Source organism: Chrysochloris asiatica, unplaced genomic scaffold, assembly GCF_000296735.1.
Source record: "Chrysochloris asiatica unplaced genomic scaffold, ChrAsi1.0 scaffold00133, whole genome shotgun sequence".
Lineage (NCBI taxonomy): Eukaryota > Metazoa > Chordata > Mammalia > Afrosoricida > Chrysochloridae > Chrysochloris > Chrysochloris asiatica.
Window position 1 is genome coordinate 5,246,119 of NW_006408651.1, and position 9,815 is coordinate 5,255,933.

A 9,815-nucleotide genomic window follows, 5' to 3' on the forward strand; every position below is an offset into this window, starting at 1 on the left:
TACCATGCTCCTGGATAGGAAGACTTAACATTGTGAAAATGTCAATACTGCCCAAAGCAATTTACACATATAATGCAATGCCAATCCAGATTCTAACAACATTCTTCAAAGAGATGGAAAAAAACAATTACAAACTTTATATAGAAAGGAAAGACACCCAGGATAACCACAGCACTGCTTAAGAAGAAGAATAAATTTGGAGGCCTCTCAAACCCTAACTTCAAATTTTACTACTTGGCTACAGTGGTCAAAACAGCTTGGTACTGGTACAATGAAAGATACATAGGTCAATGGAACAGAATTGAGAATCCAGAAATTAACCCAACTACATACAGCCAACTGATTTTCGACAAAGTACCTAAATATATCATATGGGGAGATGATAGTCTCTTCAACAGATGGTGCTGGCAGAACTAGAAAACAATATGCAAAAGATTAAAACAAGACCTTCACCTCACACCTTATACAAAAACCAACTCAACATGGATTAAAGACCTAAATGTGAATCCCAGAAATATGAAGGCCATCAATGAAAAAATAGGGACAGATGTGAGGGCACTAATTCAGGGAATACACAGACTATAAAACATTCTGAAAACTATACAAACAAAAGTAGAAAAAAAAGATGAGTGGGAAATAACGAAAAATTTAAAACTTATATTCATCAGAAGACTTCAGAAGAGTAAAAAGGGAACCCACAGAATGGGAAAAAAAAAAATCTTTTGCTATGATACATCAGACTAGGGACTTATTTCGAAAATATATAGGAAACTACAACACCTTTACAAGAAAAAGACAAATAACTCAATTAAAAAGTGGGCTCAGGACATCAACAGATACTTCACCAAGGAGGATATCAGGCAGCCAACAAACATATGAAGAAATGTTCATGATCACTAGCCATTAGAGAGATGCAAATCAAAACAACAAATCTCACACCAGCAACAACAGCAAAGATCCAAAAAGTAGAGGACAATAAATGCTGGTGGTGATGTGGAGAAAGGGGGATGCTCTTGCCTTTCTGGTTGGAATGCAAAATGGTCCAACCTCTCAGGAAAGCAATATGGCACTTCCTCAGAAGGTTGGAAAATTGAAATACCTTATCATCCAGCAATTCCTCTACTTGGTGTTTACCCACAAGAAATACAAGCCATAACATGAGTAGATACATGCACACCAATGCTCATAGCAGCACTATTTACAATAGCAAAAAGATGGAGACAGCCAAAGTGCCCATCAACTGAAGAATGGATAAACAACCCGTGGTACATACAGACAATGGAATACTATGCTACATTGAAGAATAACAAGGAAGCTGCAAGCCACTGCATAAAATGGATGAACCTTAAGGACATTATGTTGAGTGAAATTAGTCACAAAAGGAGAAATACTACATAGGACCACTACTGTAAAAGACTAAGAAAAAGAACCCCTAGCAAGGTGGGAGGGGATTCTTTGCTGTCTACTGGAATATGGGGGGACAGGTAAGGGATGAGAGGGAAGGGTAGGGATAGACATAGGATAGCTTGGGTGCTAGGGAGGGGGGCAATATACAAGTAGGGGGAGGAGGATAGAAAACAAAGCAGATGGGAGAACAGTTTGGATGAGCTAAGTGGGACACAGGTAAATAATGACATATGCACAGCCTTTGAACACCAGGGCTCTGGGATACAGGGATTGAGATATGGTTGGAATGGCAAAAAGGGGTAAATAATGTTAAGATGCTTGGCTGTCTTATGAATCTTGGTTTCTCTGGCATATCAGTATAAAATAGACACCTGAGGGGAAGAGAAAGGAATGGCCAGAAATATCACCATAGAAAGTTTGTAAGTCCGTCTTTTGCCTATAACTGATTGGAATACCTAAAATGGGGCTGCAAAGTGCCCAATGAAGGAGGCTTCCTGCAGAGCCTCTGCATTACATAAGACCACAGGTGGAATCCTGAACAGCATCCAGAATCTTCAGAGAAGGGAAATTTCCACTGGAAAGGACAAGCAGACCGGCCTGGAGCAGCTAGAAAAACAGAAGATACTTCTTGAAAGAAAGACTGACAGGAAAAATGCAAAACAATAAATATAGGCAGACCAACTGATTACTACAAGAACAAGCAAGTTGCTTGCCCAGGAGACATCAAGGCAAGTGGTCGGGTCCCCTCAGAGCAAAGACCCTTCTAAAACTAAGATTCAATGGGAGTACACGCTCTGATTGGTGACCATGTTCGTCACTGATAAGGGGGAGTGAGGGAAAAAACAGCAATGAAGCTGCGAGCTAAGCCCTCCAACATTCAATAGACTCATGTGAACCCTGGTGGAGACCTGTTTGGCCAGCAGTGTGGCAAGACCTGAGGACTCTTTGTTCCAGAGTCAGTGACATAGTCTCAGAGGACTAAAGTGGAGAGCGAGGCATCCAGCTGGTAAGAAGAGAGGGCATATACATAAGAACACCCACACTTGCAAATAATACCCACTTGACCTGGCTTCAATGACTGGATTATCAGAGCTCAACTAGAAGAAGAAATAAGAGGAAAAAAAGAGTAATCTGATACAATTTGATCAACCTGATATACACCTATGGACACAGAAGCTCAAAAGAGGGAACAAATCTTTACAACAAGAATCATTCCCACCCCCTCCATACACAGAGTAGACAGGGATGGGCATCTTGGACATTGGCTACCCAAAATAGGGGATGGGGGTGCTTCAAAGGTAAGAAGTGACTGGTTTACAAGCTTTCAAGAGGGAATCTAGATCCAGAGGACATGGAGGAAAGCAGAATCTCCACTGAGTAATATCCAATCTGTCTAGGCGGGACTGATGAAAGGAAATGTGGATAGGTCTCTTGTGATACATTAGTGAATAATTGTTATCAGGACTGATTGTGAGGGTTGGAAATGTAAAGTTAGACATTTTTTTAGCAAAAGGAAGGGAGTGGTTGACTTTTCAATTTAGGAGCGGAAGTCCCTGGGACCATCAAGGGAGAAGAGCCTAGAGGAGGACCCTACCCAAAGAAGCAGTGGCGCCAGAGATGGAGGCAGAGACAATGACGTGGAGAGATGGAGCCACTGGGGACTTCAGACCCAGAGAGGGAGAGGGGCTGTGTGCTGACGACCAGGGGGCAGGCTTGTGGGGTATACTCTTCGGTTGGTTGATGATGCATGGAGGGGATTGTAACCATGGCAATGAAACTATATACAATAGAATGAACGTAAAACTAATGTTCTCCCATGTAAACTATCATATAATTCACAATAAAACACTTTTTAATGATATGGAAAAATGCTAAAAATGTAAATTAAACTTGAAAATGTGACCTATCTATAGTCATGCATTCTAAATATCACAAAATATTAAGAAAATATTCTTCCAGTATTGATTCCAATATAATTGGAATACTGATAATAATGAATCACTATTATCTAATTTAGTCAAAAAGTCACACTGACATATGCAGTGCTGAAGTTCAAAGAGATTTCTATTCAATGAATGTAATATGTACAAGATTTAAAATGTAGTCAGATTACAACATTTAGTGAATTAAGATAGAACTCATTTGTCATTATTGAATTGCAAATACAGATTGGCTGTGGATAAAAGAATTCAGAAAAAATATCAAAAACAGAATTATTTGAAATCAATGGACTATATAAAATTTATAAAATGTATTCTAGAATTTACCTTTTTTTTTATGTGCTATACATCTGTATATGTGTAACAGTTACTTACAATTAATATATGCAAGGCTAAGTCAAAAAGTCTATTAGGGTTCCAGTTCACAGATTCATTAGTTTATTTCAAACAAAACATGTTTAGACGTGTCTCTGAAACCAGTGGATGGCTTCAGACAAGTTCTCTCAGTGATACATTTGTCTTAGACTTATTAACACACCTTCAAAATAAGGTACAACCAACCCACTTAAACTTCCACCTCCATGACCCTGAGATCAGGAAAAAAGGATGCCTGACTGCTCTGAAAGTGACCACATTAGATGCTACCGGACAGAGTGGGAGAAAACTATGAAACAAAACTCAAAATCATGATAAAACAAACAGGTTACTGGTTGGATGGAGTCCTGGTGTGGTGCTGTAGTATAAGCACTACAAGGTCAGTTTGAATTGCAAGGCCAATAGTTCAAACTCACCAGCTGCTCCTCAGAATCTCTATAAAGGGTCATTACAAGTCAAAACCGACTCAAAGCAATTGACAGCAAGTGGTTGGCTACAGAATAGTAGAATCCTGAAAATATGGCCATAAGTCACTTTCAGGTGACTTTGAAATTGAATCCACCTGTGTGGCTCAATTTTTAGCCGAACAAAGACAGGTGTGTAAGGGAATAATGTCACTAGTAAGGAATGCACTCCTTAGAATAATCAACCATTTGAGATCAAAGTAACAGTTTTTCCCAAAGACAAATTTCAGAAGACTTAGGAAAGAAAGAGGAATGAAAACAGGAAACACAGTGAGAAAGTGGGAGAAGTCATGTTACATATCATGATCATGAAATACATGGCACATGAAATAGAATGAGCATGAATTGTTGAATGGAAAACTTATTTGCTCTTTATACATGTACTCAATTCACAACAGAAAAAAATTTTATTTAATTTTTTAAAGTAATTAAAAAAGCTCCAATCAAAACAGTATCTTCCATAGTATGCTACCTTGAATAACAAGGAAGCAGCAAGCCACAGCATAACATGGATGAACCTTGAGGACATTATGCTGAATGAAATTAGTCAGTAACAACAGGACAAATATTGCATAAGATCATTGTTGTAAAAGCTTAAGAAAAAATAACCATACTAAAAGGGGAAAAAATAAATCTTTGTTGGTTATTGAAGGGAGGGAGAAAGGGGACGTTATATCACTGGGTAGGGGCTAGACACATCATATTTCTGGTGCTGAGGAGAGCAATACACAAGAAGTGATAGGATAATGGAAGAACAAGGTACATAGGGGAACACTGAGGCAGGTTTGCATGGGCTAAACGGGACAGAGGTAAAAAGTGATGTATGTTCAACCTTGGAACAACAGGGCTCTGTAATATAGAGATTGAGGCATAGTCTAAATGGGTAAAAGGGGAAATAATGTTAAGATACTTGACTGGCTTATGAATCTTGGTTTCCCTTGCCTACTGTAAAATAGACACTTAAGTGGGATAGAAAGGAATATCAGGAAATATGATTACAGAAAGCTTGTAAGCCCATCTTCAGACTACAAATGATTCAAACATATAAAAGGGGTTCTAGAAACTTGCCCAGTGAAATAGGCTTCATGTGCAGTCTTTGTAGTGTATAGGACCCTAGGTGGAATCCTGAGCCCCATCCAGAACCTTCTGAGGTGGGACATTCCTACTTAAAAGGACAAGCAGACCAGCCTGGAACAGGTAGACAAACAGAAGATACTTCTTGAAAGAAAAATAGCAGGAAAAAAACAAAACAAAAAGGTGCAGTCTGATTGGTGACTAAAAGAACAAGCAAGTTATTTGCCGGGGAACCATCAAGATAAACAATCAAGTGCCTTTAGGACAAACCCCCCTCCATGACTGAAACTCAAAGGGAACACATTAGCAGGCACATAAGATTGCTGGTGACCACGTTGGTCAGCTGGTAAGTGGAAGATAAGCAATGAAGATAAGAGCTGAGTTCAACCACATTTCATAGACATCTGTCGCTCTGGAGATAAGAGAGAGAAGAGGAAGGGCTGGTTGGTCCAAAGTGTGGTGAGACCTAAGGACTCCTGAGCTCATAAACAAGGACATAGCCAAGGAGGGTTAGAGCAGAGAATGAAGCATCCAGCAGATATGAAGTGAGGGGAGATGCACAAGAATGCCCAAACCTGTAGATAGTACTCATTCAACCTAGCCTCAATGGCTTGATGATCAGAACTTGAGAGGAAGATAAAAAAAAAAAAAATTTGTGATAAAGGAAACTAGCGTAAATTGCTACTATTTGATAAACTTGACCTTTACTTATAGATGTCGTAGCTCAAAAATACCAACTGCGAGGGAAGGAGTCTTCATATCAAGTATGAATTCTATCCCCTCTGTATGCAGAGTAGATAGGGATGGGCAACTTAGACACTGTCTACTGAAAATGAGGGGGGGAGAATGGCATAAAGTGACTGGCTTACAAGTTTTCAAGAGGGAGTTTAGTTTCAGAGTGTGCAGGGGAAGGCAGAATTCCCACTAAATAGTTTTCATCTTGTTTAGATGTGTCTGGTGAAAGGAGATGGGATTCATATGATTCAATCTGATTCAATAGTGAATAATTGTTATCATGACTAATTACGGTTGTCACAACTATAAAGACAGAAGTTTTGTAACAAAAAATGGGGAAATAGTTAATCTTACAGGCAAGGAACAGAGAACCCTAGGACCATCAAGGGACAAGAGCATGAGTGGAATGTGGGACCCTATCCAGAGAAGCAGCAACACCAGAGATGGAAGCATAGATGAGGACATGGAGAGATAGAGCAGCTGAGGATTCTAGACTCATTGAAAGAGAAAGACTGAGCGCTGGCAGCCAGGAGGCAAACTTGCAGAATGTGCCATTTGGTTGTTTAAATGATTATATATTCCTGAGTGTTTTTGTGTACATCCCCTCCCACCCCACCCCCCAAAACAAAACAAAACAAAAAAACACAGAGGGAATAGAAGCAAATACTGTTGGATGATGATGCACGGAAGAGATTGCAATCATTGCAATGAAACAGTGAGTGTAAAACCAATGTTCTACCATGTAAACTATCACTCAATTCAAAATTAAAACTTAAAATACATTTTAAAAAAAGAACTAATGGACCATGCAAGCCCTAGCCTCCATGACCCTGAGACCAGAACTAGATGGTATCTGGCTACCACTGCTGATCACTTTGAAAGGCATCACAATAGAAGGCCCTGGGTACAGTGGGAGAAAAATGTGGAACAAAACAAAAAATCATAACAAAAGACCAGACTTAAACTGATGTGAGAGACTGGTGGAACCACCAAGACTATGGCCCTTAGATACCTTCAAGCCTGGAATTGAACTCAACCCCACAGTTCTACTTTCAGTCAAACAATAACACCAGGGAGGTATGCACTCCTTAGAACAACCAGCTATATGAGTTCAAAAGGGCAGCATTTGCCTAGGGATAAATCTCAGAAGGCAAGAAGGATTAGGAATGGAAACACAGGGAGGAAATCGGAAGAGTGCTGTTACATAGTGTGGACTGCAGTCAGTGTTACGAATCAAAATGTGTATGAATTGTTGAATGGAAAACTGATTTTCTCTCTAAATTTTCATTCAAATCACAATAACAAGTAAAAAACAAATAAACAAACACAAAATTTCTGAACAATGCCAGCATTTGGATTTTTTAAAACCAAGTAAATTTCTTATTGACAGCAACTTTTAAAAAATTAAAATAAAACAGTAGTTTCCAAAGGGATCTGCTGGGCCTACTAAATTCAAAGCAGAAAAAAATGGCTCAGAAGGATATGGCAACTGTTTTGGGGAGATTTCCAAGGATAGATAGATTTTCTTGAAGGATACAGAACAGTCACTGGGGCTTGTTATGAAGAAGTTTTAAGAAAATGGAAACAGTATTGGTGAGAAACAGGCCAGGAAAGTTGCATTAAGGAATTTTTTCCATCACCATAATGTACATGCTCATTCTTTGAGGGTAGCTAGGACTGTTCTATGAAAATTTAATTGGGAGATTTTACCCCATCTACCCTACAGTCCAAATCTTACCATTAAGAATTCTTTTGTTACTAAATCTCAAAGAACATTTTAAAGGAACACAATTTGAATCTCTCAAGAAAACCAAAACTGCAGTTTGAGCTGGTGAAAATAAAAAATGCAGAATTCTTTCAAGAAGGGGTAGAAAGATGGAAACACCATCACCAGAAGTACATTCAAGGGTAAGTCAAAAAGTATTACTACTAGGGTTCCAGTACATACATGCAGAGTTTTAATTTTTTTTAAGAAATGTGTTCAAACATGTCTTTGTTATCAGTGAATGACTGAAAACAAATTCTTTCAGTAATACACTAGTGTCAGTGTTATCAGGGTGCCTTCGAAAAAGAGGATACCTTTTGTGTCACGGGAAAAATACAATTTTGAGGTCAGGGCTAAATATCAAATTTTTAACAAAACTCAAATGGACATTTTCCCAAATCATTCAAGTGTTACAATAATTTTACTGGGATTCTACTCCACATAAAACAATAGTTTTTAGATCGATCAAACATTTTAAAGAAAGACAGAAAGACCTCAACGATGAGTCAATAGAGGGAAGACCATCAGCCTTGATGTATGAAGAAACTGTGGCTGAAGTCCAGAGTCTGGTAAAAGAAGACCATAGAATTACCATTGATGCAACAGTTACTGGGATCTCACATTGTTAACATTTTCCTTTTTTAAGTGAATATCCTGGCCTCAGCAAGGTTTTGGTTGGGTGGATGCCAAAATCATTGTGTGAAGATCAGTTAGCTCTCAATGTTGACCTTTCCATCAGTCTTTTAAGCAAGATTGAAGCTAATTATATGGAATGAATCATAACCAAGAGAGTCTTGGATTTACAAATATGATCCAGAGAGTAAAGTCGAATCAAAACATTAATTTCCAAGGGGATCTGCTGGGCCAGTTAAATTCAATGCAGAAAAATCAGCTCAAAGGGATATGGCAACTGTTTGGGGGACTGTGGTGTTTTAAGATAAGTACTGGACTGCTAACTACAAGGTTGGAGGTCCAAACCCACCAGCCACTTCTCAGAAACCCAATACAGGGTATCTAACAGTTGGAATCAACTCAATGGCAATTAGCAACAACAACAATACTGTTGTATTGAAATCAATTGTCCACCAACCATAAACAAACAAAACAAAACAAAATTTAGAATTATTAGTTCTAGTAAGTGAGATTGGGGAGCCAGAAAAGGAAATAAAGGGGAAAATAATTTTTTTTTAATTCTATACCAGTCTAAACTGGTTCCCTAAGAAAGGCAAGTTAAGAGGAGGCTAAGAAATTTGTTGTATGACATGGAAAATAGATTTTTGTTTGATTCTTTACATCTCACGATATTGAAAAATATTTAAATAGCTTACAGAAATTCATACACCACAATAGGATAAAATATGGACAATAATTCCAAGATGAAGGAATTATCAAAAAGCACAGAAAGTAGGAGTCAGGACTAAAGTTAACCCTGAGATCTTGCATCATTGATAGGAATGGACTGGGAATTCATCTCTACACATGAGAAATTCAGAGATCATTATATAAATATGTGTAAGTCAGTTTTATCAGTCTGGTTTACTAAAACCCTGGGCATTAAATACCTCTTACCCACCTGTGACCATCATTGGAGAAGAAGATGGGAAGCCACCTGCAGAAGGACCTGAAGCCCAAAAGTTCACGGAACTGTTGATCAAATCAGTCCTTCCCTCTGGGGGAGGTTCTGGCTCCTATCAGCTGAACAGATGAACAATTCAGTGTTTTAGGATTTCACACTGAAGTGGTCCTTATGAAAGTCAGAAGACTAGATTAAAGGAGTTATTAAAATCTATCATGGAGTTAGTTCAATGAGTATAGTTCACAGGACGCTCTAGAATCATTCAACAGGCCAGTTACTTACATGTCCAGAGAACATCTCCTTTGATTAAGCTACTCTCTGTAACCTAGAACTCTACCCTTCTTTTCCACCCCAAATCAAATTTTTCTAATCACTTAAGTCCCACCTGAAGTCCCTTTTGCTCCATTATTTGATCACATATTAATTGAGTGAAAGGCTAACCTGATTGCCATGAATAAATATAGCAATTTCCCTCACAA